General features: G+C 44.5%; 1 long non-coding RNA gene across 1 annotated transcript; it reads right to left on the bottom strand.

The window, feature by feature from the left end:
- Positions 1–5,885: 5,885 nt before the first annotated feature.
- Positions 5,886–8,482, bottom strand: LOC309861128. The gene is made up of 2 exons (XR_014309773.1): positions 8,345–8,482; positions 5,886–7,302 (listed from the first exon to the last, which is right to left on the bottom strand). It is a non-coding gene; the product is annotated as an uncharacterized lncRNA (long non-coding RNA).
- Positions 8,483–18,436: the final 9,954 nt, after the last annotated feature.

Below are 18,436 nucleotides of genomic sequence, written 5' to 3'. Positions count from 1 at the left end.
TGCGAATGCCGCTGCTGCTCCCCCCAAGCCGTTAGTCCTGTGGAAAGACATCCTTACAGGAAAATGGAATGGACCAGACCCAGTGTTACTATGGAGTAGGGGGTCTGTATGTGTCTTTCCACAGGAAAAGGAGACCCCAATTTGGATTCCAGAATGATTGATACGTGCTGCTCTGCCCCTGGCCACCAACCATGACACTGAAGATGATGAGGATGATCGTGGGGATAATGCTTCTCCAGTGGCAGACGCAAGCTAGAGAACTGTGGGCGGCGGTAAAAGCTTGGCCATATCCTTTACCGGTTACTGACTCCTCTCTCCTGTTCCCTCCTTTCTTTACTACCAACTCATCTATAGGGCTACCTACTATTCATATAACCAATGATATTGCTAAGGCGTCTAATATCACTATCCCCTTGTCAGGCACCCTCTGCTTTTCGCTATACCTCAGTACATCTGCAGAACTCCACCCAGACTGTATCCTCCTTAGCAAACAGACCTTGGGACGGTTTCAACCTTTTAACCATACTTCAGATAAAGGCAATGTTACTGTGATCCAAGGCCTAGCCCCTGTAAAACCTCCTAATGCCTTAGGGCCTTATCAACCTATTAAGCTGCCTAGATGTACATCTAATAGGACATGGCCGCCAGAATGGTCCGGCTGCCAGAGCACCTTACGATCAGTATATGTCAATTGTAAGCATAGCCTTACCTTCACTCCACGTTTCCCTACTATTAAGAATTCAACCGGGACGCCTGGGTGGCTCAGTTGGTTGGACGACTGCCTTCGGCTCGGGTCATGATCCTGGAGTCCCGGGATCGAGTCCCGCATCGGACTCCCAGCTCCATGGGGAGTCTGCTTCTCTCTCTGACCTTCTCCTCATTCATGCTCTCTCTCACTGTCTCTCTCTCAAGTAAATAAATAAAATCTTAAAAAAAAAAAAAAAGAATTCAACCTTCCCTGGGTATAATTATTCCTATCAAAATCCTACGCTGGGCAACCCCTCATCCCCTTTTGATGCATGGCTACTTTGTAACCTGTTTGGAGTGTGTACCGACATCTCCGCAATGTCTATGCTAACAGGTGGAAAATTCCTCAACTGTTCTTATGAACAAAATAATACGGCATCCTTTGAGAATACAGTTAAAGTAAACTGCCAAAATAATGCTACTGATAAAATATATCAACCCACGCCTGTATGCATGTCTCCACCCTTCCTCTTTCTTTTAACTAATGATAGTATTCATACAGAAAACTTAAATTGCACAGACAATTATCTTTCCCAGTGCTAGAACGTTACAGCTTTTTCACTAGCTGTGGTAATGCGCATTCCTACCTAGGTCCCCATCCCAGTTTCCATTCCAGAAGACAAGCTACCGGAGGTGCCATCCAGGAAGAAGAGGGATTTTGGAATTACAGCCACCATCATGGAAGCTGTGGCCATTTCAACTGCAGAAGCTGTAAACACCCTTGCAGAAGGAACAGCAGCAGCTGTTCAAACACAGACTCAGCTCAATGCACATTTGCAAGCCTATATCCTGATAATCAACCAAAGAGTGGACTTAATACAAGAACAATTGGACCTATTGGGAGAAATAATGGGATTGGGACGTATAGCACCTTTTTCAGCAATCTGTGTTACTCCTGTAACTTACAAGAACACTAGCGAGATACGAAATACCTCCCAACGGCTCTCCCAGTACTTGCAGGGAAACTGGTCTGCAGAGTTCCAAAGTTACACCCAACATTTGTTGATACAAATAACCAGGATTAATAATACCAGAGTAGATATTGTAACCCTCCCAGAAATGCTCAAAATCCTAAAAGGAGCATTCACCTTTACAAAGGAATGGGCCAGCCTATTTGGTGTTGTACTACTCCTCTTAGTAAGCATCATTCTGCTAGCAAGAAAAATGCTTGCTTGGAGGCGACAGCAACAGGAACAACAACGCGTAATAGTGCAAGCCTTGGCAGCTCTCGAGACAGGCACTTCTGCCCAAGTATGACTGAGCATGCTGGATCGGTAGTCAAGGATGGGTAAGATTGGTGGGGGAAATACACCAACCTAAGACAGGACACAGGTCATTGATATCTGTTGTCTGATGATGGGTAAGTGTATTTCCCGCTACTGACAACCTAAGACAGGCACGATCCCTGCCATGATAGAAAAAAGGGGGAGATGTCGGAGGCAGGCCCCTGGCCAGGGCGGCCTCCGCCATTAAAAGATGGCGCCTGGTGAGCTGCCAAGAAAAGTTGCTTCGTAAGACTAAGCAGAACGCCCTAAGAGGAAGCGTATAGCATTGGTTGCTGGCGCAGTCATCTTGCTTAGGCTCCCCCTGTGATTCGCCCCCTTCTGTACCCTATGCGCTCATTGGCTGTGTGAGGATATATAAGCATGTCGCTGGAAAAATAAAAAAGGAAAGAGCACAAGACAAGGAGGCTGATTGTCGTCCTTGCAGGTCAAGGGCGCTAAGTTGTCATGTTAGATGGAAGTATGATCTTTTTATTACCTTCATTTGAAGAGTAAGTATGGTTTAAGGAAACCCAAATGGGTGTTGACAAGGGGTGGATTTGTGATGGTTAATTTTATATGTCACATGGCTGGGTCAAACATTATTTTGGATGTTTCTGTAAGGATATTTTCTGGATGAGATTCAAACTGGTGGACTTTCAGTAAAGCACATTCTCCTCAATAATGGGGGTGGCCCTGACCCCATCAACTAAAGTCTTGAATAGAACAAAAGGCTGGTCTCACCCAAGCAAGAGGGAATTCTATAGCAAATGACTTTCACACTTCGTCTTGAGTCTCCTGACTGACTCTACAGATTTTGGACCCGCCAGTCTGTGTAACTGCGTGAGCCATTCCTTAAAGTAAATCTTACTCAGTTTCTCTCCAAACAGCACCCTCCAACCATGATTTCTGGCTTTTGTGAAGACCCTAATACAATATGTTTTCAATTTTATGGGGCATATACCTAAGAGTAGAAGTGTTGGATCATATAATTCCATGTTTAACTTTTTAAGGAATTATAAAAATGTTTTCCACAGTGGCTGAGCCATTTCACATTCCTACCCACGATGCATAGGGATTTCTACTTCTCCACATCGTCACCAACACTTGTTATTTTCCATATTTTTTCTATTTTCCTAGTGCATGTGAAGTGATACTATGATTTTCATTTGCATTTCCCTAGTGACTTTTCACGGGCTTTTTGTTTATAGAGCTTCTTCAGAGAAATGGCTATTTAAATACTTTGACCCTACTGTATTAGGTTTTTTTCAATCTTTTTGTGGTTGTAAGAGTCGTAAGAGTTCTTGATATATTCTGGATACCACGCCCTTATTAGAGATATGATTTGCAAATATTTTGTTCCATTCACTAGGTTGTCTTTCACTTTCTTGACAGGGTCCTTTGATACACAAAAGTTTTCAATCTTGGTAAAACCCAAATAATATCTATGTTTTATTGCTCATGTTTTTGGTGTCGTGTCTAAGAATCCATTGCCCCATTTGAAACAGGAAGATTTACACCCAGGTTCTATTGTAAGATTTTGATTGTTTTAGTTCTCACGTTTTGGACTTTGATCCATGTGGAGTGAATTTTTCTATATGATGGGGTCCAAGTGCATCCCTTGGCACGTGGACATCCAGTTGGATGCACAGACATCCTCTGTGGTAGGTCATATGTAGGCAGAGCCCTGAACCTGAATGAAGGGTGTGATGGAGCAATGTTGCCATCTCCCAGGCAGAGGGAAAAGCCATTGGTGACTCTGGATATAGTCAGGTGGCACAAATGAATCAAGGAATGCGTCTAGGTGTTTCTGCAGGAGCAGAGCGTATGTATTCCTGAAAATTTTTGTGTCACATAAAAATGCTTATAAAAGATAACTGGAGATATTGTGGGAAGAATGGGATTAGAACAGACCATTCAGACCACAAACAGGTTTAGAACCAGAACACTAACAAAAACCACCAGCCTTTTTGTTTTTTTTTTTTTAAGATTTTATTTGTCAGAGAGAAAGCACAGCAGCGGGAGAGAGGCAGAGGGAGAAGCAGGCTCCCACTGAGCAAGGCGCCCAATGTGGGCCTTGATCCCAGGACCCTGGGATTACGACCCGAGAAGGCAGACGCTTAACCAACTGAGCCACCCTGACGTCCTTTTTTAAAAAAAAGTATTCACTTGAGAGAGAGAATGAGCAGACGTGGAGCAGCAGAGAGAAAGAAAGAGAGAAACAAACTCCCTGCAGAGCAGGGAGACCGATGCACAGCTTGATCCCAGGACCCAGAGATCGTGACCTGAGCTGAAGGCAGACGCTTAACTGACTGAGCTACCCATGTGCCCCCCAAACCACAATCCTAATAAAAACTGCACAGTTAAAAGATGTTATAGGATATTAGATACATAAGTACATATACATGAGACAGAGAGGGCGCTTCACTTAACAATGGTGAAAGGAGGGGTGCCTGGGTGGCTCACTGGGTTAAGCCTCTGCCTTCAGGTTGGGTCACCATCTCAAGGTCCTGGGATCAAGCCCCACATCAGGCTCTCTGCTCAGCAGGGAGCCTGCTTCCTCCTCTCTCTCTCTCTGCCTGCCTCTCTGCCTACTTGTGATCTCATTCTGTCAAATAAATAAAAAATCTTAAAAAAAAAAATGGTGAAAGGACTTTGGAAAAGGAATGTGATGGAAAGTTTGTTGCTAGTGAGTTAGGAAGACCACACCAGAAGCGTTTCAGATTGAAAGCAGGAAGCCACACTGAGTTACGAGAGACAGTGGTGTCAGGAACAGTTCTGTTGTCCCCAGTTGGACTGCTCTCAGCTGTGCTGGCTTGCCTGCATTCAGATCCTCTTGTCTGAAGTATAAAAAATGTTCTGGAGAAAAATCTCATACGAACCAAGAAAGCTTCCACATAACACTGCATTAATCCAAAATATAGAAGCATTATTGCAGTACAACACACTTCTTCACAAAAAAAATTTTCAGAGTAGAAAAAAAAATTTAATCATTCATTTTATGAAGCCTAAACACAGCTACAACAAGAAAAAAGATCTTCAGCTAAACAAAGGAGTGTAGAGACCAAAATCCTAGTCAAAACATTTGCAAACCAGAAATACTTAAAAACCTCATAAGCAAGTCTGGTTTGTCCCAGAAAACAGATTAATGACTTAAAATTTATTAACATAATTCACTGCATTAACAGATTAGAGGAGGCAAAAAATGATTATCTAAATGGATGCAGAGAAAGCATTTGATAACATCTAATATTCATTCACGATTTTAAAAACTTAGTAATCTCAGGAATCTTCTTTAGCCTCATGAAGTTAGCTATCAAAAGCCTACAGAAAATATTATACTTGGTGATGAAGTCATCTCAGGTATTTATTTCCTTTAAACTCAGAACAAGAAACCATTCTAATTATCAGTCCCTCTTCGGGGGCACCCGTCAGTGCAAGAAAAAAAATAAGCATGACTGAATTAAAGATAAACACTCTCATCGTTTGCAGATGTTTAACTACTGTATTCAGCGTCCCCCAAAGAAACAGAAGATAGATAGACAGGCCCACATCGAGTTTCAGTCTGAGGCCTCAGAACCAGGAGAGCCCATGGTGTATGTTCTGGACAGAAGACCAGGAGGCCTGAGATCCAGAAAGAGCAGATGTTTCAGTTCGAGTCCAGTAGAAGTAGAAGAAGACCAATAACCCAGCTCAAAGAGGGGAGGGGAGGCTTTTTTGTCCTGTCTAGGCCTTCTGTTGATTGGATGAAGACTGCTTACGTTAAGGATAGCAATCTGCTTTATTCAGCCTACCAACTCAAATGTGAATCTCCCCTGGAAATGTTAGGGAACGGAGCTGACCACCCCTCAATTAGACAGAGAACACTCTCGATAATGCAAGTCAAACAGCGAGGTTTATTTCCAGCTAGCTGGGGTCCAAGTATCTGCCCGGCACAGCGGGTTTCAACAAGGACACCGAGCACACAAGCCAAGGGTTTGTATAGCATTTTCAAGGCACTTTTTCATAGCTACATACATATCTTGGGCCCCACTTTGACAGTTTAACTTTGTTTAACCTTTTGCCACCCCGGCGTCACCCTGGAGCCATCCTGGCGGTTAAGTGTGATTTAGGTTTAGAAGAAATTTAACTTTATTTATATTTCCTTCTGCCTCAGCCTCCTTCAGTTTTATGGTGGGGAGGGCGACCTTAGGCCTTGAGGAACTGAGCCATTTGTCTCTGGAAATTGGGCCACTGAAGAGATAATCCTTTTTGTTGTAAAGCATCTGCAAACAAAGGGAGAGTCCTGTCTTGCAGGATTGTGATCTCTGCAAGTTAACTATTTGCTTTTCTTTAACATTTGGTCCCTGTGGTGCCACCACCTAACTGCCAGCCTGTTAGGGACACTCAGTAAAATGGCTTCCAGGCCCTCAGGATGGCCATTCTTATGCTAACCCACTCTTACAGAGCAAGGTGCCAGCTTTTGCTTTGCCAAGATGGCTGTACCTAGGTCAGGGCTAGACTCAGGTGGGTACAGCCTTGTTTTTCTTGGCCTCCACACCTGGAGCTGGTTTCTGGGACTTGTTTTTAAGTCCCCTAGGGGAAGGGGAGCAGGGACAGTTTAAAGGTTAAACAACAAAGTTATTGTTTAACCTCAATGGAAGCCTCTGGCTAAAATAAAAATATAAAATAGGTCCTTACAGAAACACTTACACAGACACACCCAGAATTACATCTGGTCAGATGTCTGGGCACCCCGGGCCCTTGTCAAGTTGACATATACAATTAAACATCACCAGGTCACCCCTTATCTACTTGGCACCCATAACCATCTCCTTAAGCCATACTCTATATGCTTCATATGCTCTATATGAAGGCAATAAGAAGGTCATACTTCATGTGATACTAGTATCCTGTATACAACCAAAACCTCACTAACCCCTTCCCCAGAGGAGGAGGGGATGTTTTTTGAGTGATGTTTATGCTTCTCCTTGACATCCTGTAACATAAATACTGTAAGCCATCGTTGGTCCTGGCGGGACTGGACAGTTGTACTCTTCCATTTACCTTAATCACAGGAGTTGGTGATGTGACACACATCCGGAGAGGTCCCCTATGTCCACTATGGAGTGGCTGTCTACTTTCCCCTCGGTGGTACTCCAGATCAGCCACCTAGGCCAGCACAGTAACTCCCTTCTTCACCTGTCGATTCGGAGGCAGGAGGAGTCCAAAGTGGCCATGTGAACCTCCAGTTCAGGGTAATTACTGCTGTGTCTCCAGATGGAAGCATTCTGCCCCCTGGAACTCAAGGCCCCTGGGCCAGCAGAACATGAGGTTATGGGAACCAGAAGCGAACATTTTGCTGGTGGGGCTCTAGGGGTAATACTGAGTGGTGCCTCTATTTCTACCCCTTGGTTTCTGGGTCCTCTAATTCTGGCTACGGGAGCAACAGTGATCGGTTAGAGTAATACTAGGTCACCCACTGACCTCAAGAAAATTTCCATGCAATGAGGTACATTGTAAAATACCATGCAATCTATGAGCCCATGGCACGTCCCTCTTAGGGGTCAGTTTGGCTTTAAGAAACTCAAAGGCTTAGTCAGAGAAATGGGATCCTTAAAATTCTAAAGAGTTCCGGATGCCCCCTTCCCCCACACCTGCTTAACAACTATGCTCCCAGAAGCTCTAAAGATCTGTGGAAAAGGCCACAATTTGATTAAAGAAAGCCTAGAATTTTGTGTTCCAAGAACTTGGCTTGGTAACTGTCAGAGTGGGGGACCTCCCAAAATGTGGCTGGACAGAAATGCAGGTTGCACCCCACAGAAATGTGGGGTGAACTCAGTTTGTGGCTAAGGGTCCCAGCAAGCTGCTGCCAGCCCTCAGGGAGGATTACAACAGCTGTTCCGAGGCATGTTCCAATCAGAGAAGATCAATGTGGAGATGCACTTGAAAGCAAGGGTTCCCAAATCCACAGACCAGAATGGGATAACTACTTTAATTGGCATGCAGAAGCCTCCAAAGGGCTTCGAAATTCCTGAGCAGATCCATTGGCAGATTTGTTACAAAAGGCTAAGGAAAACTGAAGACTTAAGAGGTACCTAAAACAAAAGACCGGAAGCCTGACATCCCTCCTCCTGCTCCCCACCACCCTCCTTTCTTTGAATACTCAGCTCTTCTAATTCTTGGTCTGAATTGCCTCTATGAGACTGTAAACCAGAGTCCACCCTGTTAGTGGCCTAATGGACATCCTCACGTCTATCCCCAAAGGAGGGCCCCTGTGCGGGTTCCTCTCAGAGTTGATAGGACCCGGAGATTTTCTGAGCCCAGGAAAAATAAAATTAACATTAATGAAATACCTTGCCAACTTCTGGTAAATAGCAGAGTTGCATCCTCTTCTTTAAAGCCTATTCGGAGCCTGCAGATAGGGTCCTGGGGAAACTGGCAGAAGTCAGCTAGAATGAGACTTTGGACCAGAATCCCCTCTCCTGCATGGATCTCTGTCAGGGAGAGTCAAATCAAGTTTCATATTGTCCTTGACCTTTCCAAATCCAGGGCACTGGTTATCGATTTTGATGATATCCCTTGCACCCTCCCTCCCAGGTCCATGGGGCTGTTTAATGCTGCCTGAAACATTTAGGGTTTGGCCACGATGAAACCTGGCAAGGTATTTAAAAGGATTTAATAATTCTATGATCAGAAGTTTGGCCAAACTGAAAGCTGACATTCAGAGCCTAAGAGAAAATTTTTTAGGCCTTCCCCGTGCCCCAAGCAAATAGAAGATAATGCTGCGTGGGTGATTCAGCTTCGGATGTCATTAGGTCATTCTTGGGGAGAGGAAAGCAACTGTCTTGATCTCACACATTCTTGCAAAGCTCTGGAGGGAGTTCAAAGTTCACCTGTTCCTTTTTACCTATCCCCAAACCTCCCCGATTTCTCTTAAAAGGTTTGTAACTTGTGTTCTCTCCCCCGTGCCTTTGGGAGGCAAAGGTTGAAGCACAAACTTCGGGAAGGTCATGCTTACCACAAGAAAAATAAATGGGGGAAAACTCATTTGAAACGGCTTTAGCCCTCTGAGCAGGTGGCTTTAACTTACTCCATCTGCCAGAAAAACAACGGAGATCCAATTCCTTTTGAACTAAAACGGAAGCTATAAACTCTCTTTATTCCATCTGCATGTTTATGTGTGTCTCTGTATGCGAGTTGTGGACGCGGAGTATTTTCTAGCTCCAGATGCGATTACTAAACTTAGTTAAGCGTCAGACTTCTATCTTCTTCTTCTTTTCACTTCTATCAAGTTCATAAAAATTCTCGAAAATATAAAAGAGACTAACCCAAGGGAATTTCAGGTTCATGTGATTTGGGAAAAAGATGTGGCATTAAAGCCAGTTTAAGTTTGTTGGTTTATTCACTCAACATTAACCATAAAACTCGTATTCCACCTGAGTTCACTTACCAAGTAAGTTCACGCTATTGCTTACAAGATATGTCAGCAAGAAAAATAGCTTGGGGGTAATGGCTAACCTTGTCTAATGTTTAATGAGGTTTAAGTAGGTGCTCCAAACACAGTTGGTGAAAACAAGCGATCTAAATTGATGTAAGAGGGGTGCCTGGGTGGCTCAGTACATTAAGCCTCTGCCTTTGGGTCAGGTCATGATCCCAGACTCCTGGGATCGAGTCCCGCATCCGGCTCTCTGCTCGGCAGAGAGCCTGCTTCCTCCTCCTCCTCCTCTCTCTCTCTCTCTCTCTCTCTCTGCCTTCTTGTGATCTCTCTCTGTCAAATAAGTAAAATCTTTAAAATAAATAAATAGATGTAAGCGACCTGACAGGTTTTAGGAGAATTTTTTAGTTTCTCTGAAAATTTCGGTCATCTAAAACCTTGAAGTTTTGCTAAGTTACATTAAGTGATGAAATCATTAAATATCTAGATTACTTCCAAATAAGATACTCTGTATTTGTTAGATTGGAGGCTGCCTGAATCATGAATTAATAAGACCAATTAGACCTTCAAACTTACTTGGTTGCATTTTTATTGTTTAACAGATGTGGTGGCAGTGGTTGGACTGAAGGAGGCTTCTGGTGGCTTCAGAGATAACAAGAAACAGGTGCGGTGTCCCATAAACCTTTTGAGTTTGCAGTCTTTCTCGTGGTTTCCAAGGGCCATAGGTAGATCCCCTTTCTGCCCTGAGCTCCATTTTCTTTGCACTGAGTTCCTGATTTAATTGGCTTTCTAGTCCAGGATTTAGCAAGTCAGTTTGAGCAGGTCAGTTTGACCATTAGTTCTGGTGATTCTTACCTGGTTCAGTTTTATGATCTTAAAATTACCAGCAAAGTCCATTCTATGAATCTTTCTGAAGACAAAACACTTTTGCAAAAGCATCAGAGTAAAATAACAATCCTGTAAATGACAAAGACAGAAAAATGCCATGGTTAGAGATCTGATTAGAGTTCACTGCCATGCAGTTGACAAGGAAATGTGGTTATTTTGTGACATACAACATTTTAAGATAATAACTAGGATTATGATAGGAACAATATTTAGTTATCCACTTAACCACAGTGACAAAGATTTCCTAGGTAAGTTTTTTTTAAAGATTTTATTTATTTGTTAGAGAGAGAGCACAAGCAGGCAGAGTGGCAGGCAGAGTGGCAGGCAGAGTGGCAGGCAGAGTGGCAGGCAGAGGTAGAGAGAGAAGCAGACTGCCCGCTGAGCAAGGATCCCGACACAGGACTCTATCCCAGGATCCTGGGGTCACGACCTTAGCTGAAGGCAGCAGCTTAACCAACAGAGCCACCCAGGTATCCCAAGTTATATGAGTTATTTATCTCTTTGGGATATTAATCCCTTATCAAGATACATGATAAATATTTTCTCCCATTCAGTAAGTTGCCTTTTCATATGTTGATGGTTTCCTTTGCTGTGTAGCAGCATTTATTATTTTTTTAAATTAGGAAATACTTGATATAAGGTTTGGGAGTTATAACTCCGTTTCCTTCTTTGTGGTGTTAATAAGAAAACAGCAGGGCCAGGATGGAGTCACTTGTGCTAAACCCCATGTCAGCAAACCAAGACTTCATATCCAGTCTGAATAGTTTCAGCTCTCTAGGAATGTAACCTTTAACCAGTTAACCTGACATTACCTGGTCAGCACCACTTAGGAGGACCACCTGGTCTGGAACAATGCATTCATCCTCTGTTAACAATTTCCTTTTCTCTAACCCTCTCTGCCTTAACAAACCTTCCCTTTTCTGCAGCATTTTGTGAAAAGTGGACAAGACAAAAAAGTTTAGGCTTGGGTACTAAATGAGTCAAGAATAAGGTTTGTTTATACAGCCTCTTCAACCCTGAATTGTCTCTTGTGCTGCTTTACAAGTCAATCCCTTCACATTTTCCCCAGCATTAGGGAACCACTGATTTGACTTCTGTCCCTTCTGGCTTTGTCTCTTTTTTGTGTACTATATATAAAGGAGCACACACTATGGAACTTTTTGTGTTCTGCTTCTCTGACTTAGCATAATGCTTTTATTTACTTTTTATAATTTTTTATATTTTTTATTAACATATAATGTATTATTAGCCACAGGAACACAAGTCTGTGAATTGCCAGGTTTACACACTTCATAGCACTCACCATTAGCATAATGCTTTTAAGATTAATCTGTGTTGACAAATGCCAGAAATTTGTTTCTTTTTATTACATGAAAGTATCAAAATCTATTGATCTATTTACCAGTGGGTAGATATTTCAGTTTCTAGGCATTGGCTATTATGAATAAAGCCACTGTAAAGATTTTCATACAGGGGCATTTGGGTGGCTCAGTTGGTTAAGCATCTGCCTTCAGCTCAGGTCATGATCGCAGGGTTTGGGGATCAAGTCCTATGTCAGGCTCCCTCTAACTCTCTCTCTGGGTCAAATAAATAAAATCTTAAGAAAAAGATTTTCATACAAGTTTTTGTGTGGACATATGTTTTCATTTACCCTTCAGTAGATACTGATGAGGGAGCAGGAGGCTGGCTGAGGACAAAGCAAAAGCTGGCACCTTGCACCCCCTCTCCACCCACTCCCCTTGGTAATATGTGTGACATTTCTCAGGCACCCCTGACTGCCCTAAAAGAAAAACAAATAATTAACTTGCAGAGATCACAATCCTGCAAGGCAGGAGTCTCCCTTGGTTTACAAATGTCCTTGAAATTTACAACAAAGCAGTTACCTTATCAATAGCCCAATTTCCAAAGGCACATAACTCAATTCCTCAAGCCCTAATGTCACCCTCCCCTCCATAAAAACTGAAGGAGGCTGAGGTAGAAGGAAAAGTAAATAAAGTTAAATTTCTTCTAAACCTAAATCTCACTAACAAGGACGCTTGATAGCAGGAATGTAACATTCCACCAGGAGACTCCCAATTGTCTTTATGTTAGTGCCTCATTAGAGAGAAAGTGGCCTTGGCTTGATAGTAACCAGGCCTTCAATATCCTGACAGTCTTCTTTACCCCAATAGCCCTTCTGAACAACCCTTTGTCCTCACCTACTCAACCCCCTGTGTATATAACCAGCCACTCCTCACATGCCCGGCGCAGCAGCTCTTCCTGCCCACGGGTCCTGTCCCCGTGCTCTAATAAACCACCTTTTTGCACCAAAGACATCTAAAGAATTCTTTCTTAGCCATCGGCTCCGAACCTCATCCTATTGAACCTCACCTAGGTTCAAGAACTTCATCACCCCCACTGGTTGAATACCTCTACCTGGTCTGACCCAAGCTTGTACTTGGACTTTGTTACCTGGGACTGGTTTCCGGGACTTTTAAATAAGTTAAATAAGTTTTTAAATAAGTTCCCCTGTGGGGGGCCAGGTCAATTTAAGTTTTACAACAAAGTGGCAGTTCAACCGGGGTGGGGCCACTCTGGCTGAATAGGCCCTTACAGTTTAACTTTATAAGAAACTAACAAAATGTTTTCCAAAGTGTGAGAGTTCTGCTCTTTTCACATTTTCATCAGCATTTTGTATTATCTATTAAAAATTTATTAAATCATTTTAGGAGGTGTGTTAGTTTCTTTCTTTCTTTTCTTTTTTTAAAAAGATTTTATTTATTTATTTGACAGACAGAAATCACAAGTAGGCAGAGAGGCCGGCAGAGAGACAGAGGGAAGCCGACTTCCTGCTGAGCAGTTCGGGGCTCTATCCTAGGACCTGAGCTGAAGGGCAGAGGCTTTAACCCACTGAGTCACCCAGGCGCCCCAGGGGCATGTTAGTTTCTTATCGCTGCTGTAACACACTGCCACAAATTCAGGGGCTTAGAACATGCATTTATTCTCTTGCAATTCTGGAAGCCAGAAGTCCAGAATCCTTTTCACTGAGCCCAAGTCAATGTGAAAGCATGGCCGCTTCCTCCTGGGGCTCTTTCCTTGCCTTTTCCAGCTTGTGGAAGGTGCCCACTATAAGGACCTATTTTATATTTTTATATTTTAGCCAGAGGCTTCCATTGAGGTTAAACAATAACCTTGTTGTTTGACTCTTAAACTGTCCCTGCTCCCCTTCCCCCAGGGGACTTACTTAAAAACAAGTCCTGGAAACCAGCCTCAGGTAACAAAATACAGATACAAGGATGGGTCAGGCAGGTGGAGACATCCGATCAGTGGGGGGTTGCATACTGTCTCCCTCGCTACCAAGGAGTATGGGCCCCACCCTTTGGGAGCCTTTTGGGCACCAATCCTAACCAAGGTGAAATTGTAATTAAACTGGTCACCTAGAAACACTGTGCAGTTTTCTCTGTGTGTTACAATTTCATTGGCCACCTGTGCGTGGCCAGGCCCAACCGCATGGCCTCTGCCCTTAAAAGCTAGTCCGTAAAGGAGAGCGGGGTTGCCCTCTCTGTAAGAGGTGCGGCCCTGGCGGGCCAGTTTGATTCTTGATGCTTGGCACGAAATAAAGCTTTGCTTGACCTTTGCTTTGTATCAGTCTCGCTCCTTTAATCACGGACCCATTATTGGGGCATAACACCCATGTTCCTTGGCTGACAGCCTCTTTCCTCCATCTTCAAAGGCAGCAGTGTGGCATCTTCAATTCTTTCCTTCTGTCCCCCTGCTTCCATTATCCTATAACCTCTGTTCTGACTCCCTACTTGTCTTTTGTAAGGACCAATGTGATTATGTCAAGGACATCTAGATAAGCCAGGATAACTGCTCTATCTCAGGATCCTTAACTTGTTTACGAGGGCATCGTCTTTTCTGCCATATAAAGTAACAGTCACATATTCTTGGGGTTAAGTTGTAGATGTATTTGAGGGGATGTGCGCTCTTCTACCACAGTAGGTATGTAGTGGTGATGAGGGAGCACGAGGCTGGCTGAAGACAAAGCAAATGCTGGCACCTTGCACCCCCTCTCCGTCTGCTCCCCCTCAGTCATATGTGTAGCATTCCTCAGGCACCCCTGACTGCCATAAGCGAGAAGCAAATAGTTAACTTGCAGGGATCACAATCCTGCAAGACAGGTGTCTCCCTTGGCTTACAAATGTCCTAAATCTCACTAAAAACACTATTGATAGCAGGATTATGACATCCTACCAAAAAGTCTCCCAACTATCTTGATGTAAATGGCTGGCCTAAGGATGACATTGATCAAGCCAACATTGATCAAGCCACAAGGGCAAGGCCTCCAGTATCCTGGCACCCTGTAGGCTCTCTTTAGCATATGAAAACTCCACTGAAACCTCCCTTCCCCTCACCTTCCCCCAACTGCAGGGTACATAACTTGCCATCCATCACAACCAGGGGCAGCAGCTCTTCCTGCCCACGGGTCCTGTCCCCGTGCTTTAATAAACTACCATTTTGCACCAAAGATGTCTCAAGAATTCTTTCTTGGTCATCAGCTCCAGACCTCAGCCCACCGAACCTCACCTAGGTTCTAGAACTTCATTAGTGGTATCTCCCTATAGTCTGAATCGGCATTTTCCTAATGACTAATGCTGTTGTGCAACATTTTTTGAGTTTAATATATCTTTTTAGTGAAGTATTGTTGGGCTGGCAGAAAGGGCTACTTAAGATGGCGAAAGTTCCCTCCACAAAACCTGAACTCGGACAGGAGAACAAAGGCCCAAGCAGGAATCCGAGACCCTCTCGCCCTGGGCTCCCATGAACCAAGGGGACCCTGACAAGCAAAAATCTGAGACCCCCGGCCTGGGCTCCAGTGGACCAATGGGACCCCGACAAGCAGGAGAAATATCCAAATAAGGGAAACTTGCCAAAAGACCCCTGAGCTCCCCTCGAGACCCCTTAAAAGCCCCCTCCTCCCTGCCTTGGGCGCGACTTCCGCCACTCTGCTTTCCAGAGTCGCGGAACTTCGCCCGAGGGTGCCCACCTCCTCCCGGCGCAACTTTCCTGGCTTCCCTTCTCCTGAGCCCTGAAACTTCGCCGGAGAGCGTTTTTAATAAATCTTGCCTTGCACCCACTTTGCCTGTTGTTGTGTTTATCTCGCCAAAAAAACTTTACAAGTATCTGATCAAATCTTTTGCCCATTTAAAAAATTAGGGTGTTTGGTGTAGTACTGAAAGACCCCTCCCCTGGAAGATAGATAGGATAACTAACCGCTTGTTTGCTTTTCTGTGAACCGCTGGCTTTTAGGCGTAGATTAGGTTATTAATTGCATGACTAATTGCTCTTTTGCCCTTCTGTAACTGTTTCGCTTATAGAATTAATAGAAGACGCCATGATGGCATTCCTACCTTCCCACTTCTTGTTCCCCCTCCCTGCCTCTCTCCTCCCGCGCACGGGCCCTCAGAACAAATCAGCTTGTTCCCCCTTCCCGCCTCTCTCTTCCGCGCGAGCGGGTCCCCAAAGCCAATCAGCAAACTCCACGAATGCCTTTTTCAAAAGTTCAAACTGTCCACCAACCAGTTGCGCCCCACCCAAAACTTGTTTGTACCTGTCTATAAAAACCCGGCACCACCCCAGCCCGGGGTGCTCAGCTAGCAGGAGCTGCTGACCACCCGCAGGTGCGCGCTGACCACCCGCAGGCGCCTGCGTAACAATAAAGAACCTCTTGCTGATTGCATCCAGTGGCAGTGTTGGATTCTTGGGTAAGGGGATCCGCGGGTCTTTCATTTGGAGGTTCCACCGAGATCATCGGACTCCTGCCCAAGGATCCAACCGACTCCCACTGGGAGGTAAGCTGGCCAGCATTTAAATTTTAATAACTATGTGTTTTTGTCTCCTGTCTCATGCTCTTGTTTGTCTCTCGTCTTGTGAGGCCTCTGTTCTGCCTGTTCTGCGGGTAGCAGAATAGGACTGTACAACAGCGCGCGTTGTTGCTCTGTATTCTGTAGGCAGCTTGAGAAGGAGTTGACGAACTCGGACTTCTCCCCTGCCACCCTGGGGGACGCCCCAGGGATCTGTCCGCCACAGAGGAGCCTCTTGGTTCCCCTGGGCTGGTTCTGTCCGCCACAGAGGAGCCTCTTGGTTCCCCTGGGCTGGTTCTGTCCGCCGCAGAGGAGCCTCTTGGTTCCCCTGGGCTGGTTCTGTCCGCCGCAGAGGAGCCTCTTGGTTCCCCTGGGCTGGTTCTGTCCGCCGCAGAGGAGCCTCTTGGTTCCCCTGGGCTGGTTCTGTCCGCCGCAGAGGAGCCTCTTGGTTCCCCTGGGCTGGTTCTGTCCGCCGCAGAGGAGCCTCTTGGTTCCCCTGGGCTGGTTCTGTCCGCCGCAGAGGAGCCTCTTGGTTCCCCTGGGCTGGTTCTGTCCGCCGCAGAGGAGCCTCTTGGTTCCCCTGGGCTGGTTCTGTCCGCCGCAGAGGAGCCTCTTGGTTCCCCTGGGCTGGTTCTGTCCGCCGCAGAGGAGCCTTTTGGTTCCCCTGGGCTGGTTCTGTCCGCCAAAGGGAGACCTCGTGGTTCCCCTGGGCCGGTTGAATTTGTATTTTCGGTTTTGTACCGAAATCGCGCAGCGTCCTTCTTGTTAATTGTTTTGTGTGTCTTGCTTATTGTCCTTGGTGTTTTCTTTGACTCCGAATGGAGGCCAACAATGTATGTCTTCATGCATGTCTCCATGTTATGTCTTTAAATGTGGATATATGTTCCTTGTACTGGTCATGAAGGTTACATTCTGTTTAAGGGGACTCTGGCTTTATTTCTCTCTGTTTCTCCTAATAGATGTGGGGGGCTTCTCCCTCACTAACTTCCCATGTAAATGGCTATTACTGGAGCCAACTGGGGTTGGTCTAACTCGAGACAGAGACTATAACGAATATTCCCAAGCAGCTGCCGAAACTCTCTTTGTTTCCGGGAAGTTTCCTTGTGTTCTCTGGCCTGACTTGGACTGCCTAACCCCTCCCCCCTTGCTGGTGGGAAAGCATGGCCTCTGCTCCTCTATTGGGGCTTATGAGCTCTAAAACTGGTAATCTTTTCTCTGCCTCCTGGTAGCACTTTGTTTCTTCTGTTTCCCCCTTACGTGTTTCTGTACCAACGTATGTGCAGCCTGCATGACTGGCCTCTAGATCATGCACCACGGCTCCTTCTCTCTCCACTGTAAAGGAGCAAGAAGAGCACCCCTGGACCTAACACTCCCCACTCCAGATCTTCCCACGCATGTCTCAGGTAAACATTTAAAGTGGAGTGGGCCCAGGTGGAACATAAATCACTACTGGAACTAAGTTAAGTTTGTTGGTTTAATTAAGACCTGTCTTTTAAGTTATCAGCAGTAAATGTGAAACTTCAAAATTTACTGAAGGTCAAATAAGCTTGTGTTACTTGTTAAAATTTGTTAGCAGAGAAATGACTAAACTGATGGTTAATTGTCTATCTCAAAGTTCTAATGGGTAATTGCTGAAGTAGCTTTCAAAGTCTTTGGTAACCTGAAAGTTTTAAAGTTTTGCTTGGATGACAAATGGAATTAAATTGTGGACATCTAGGTCTTAACCAAACAGGATAAAATACTAAGTCATAAATTACTGGATGTAGGTTTGTGCTTTTGACTTCTTACTGCAAAGAAACTAAGAGTATTTAAATCTGCTGGTAAACTTGTTTTCCACTTAACTGATTCATAAATTTGCCACCTGAAGAATTCTGTTGTAACAGTTGACAATTGGTTAATAACTAAAGGTGTTTCTAAGAATACAAAGTTCTGCTTAGTGTAACTAAGACTGATGGAAATAAAAGGAAACTCTGTATGTAGGAAAATAGGAGATATGTAGGAAAGATTTAAGGAATGGGAATACATTTTGTTGAAGGTAAAGAAAGATAATTTTGTCCTAAATGAGATGGTTGTTTAGAAGGAAGTGGCTTGGGACAAAACCTGAATGCAAAGGAAAGTTGTAGAAGGTTTATGAAGGGAAATCTTCAGAAAAGGAATTTTAGCTATGGTCAAGAATGGATTAAGATTGAAATGAATGGGTTTTAAAGGTACATTGGTACAAGACTGAAATTCTCTGTTCAAAAGGACAATGTTTTCTTAGATCAATTGATCTGCTGTTA

The sequence above is a fragment of the Mustela nivalis genome, assembly GCF_964662115.1.
Source record: "Mustela nivalis genome assembly, chromosome: 3".
Taxonomy (NCBI): domain Eukaryota; kingdom Metazoa; phylum Chordata; class Mammalia; order Carnivora; family Mustelidae; genus Mustela; species Mustela nivalis.
Note: the sequence above shows the minus strand (reverse complement) of the source record. Positions and strands in the feature narration are given on the sequence as shown.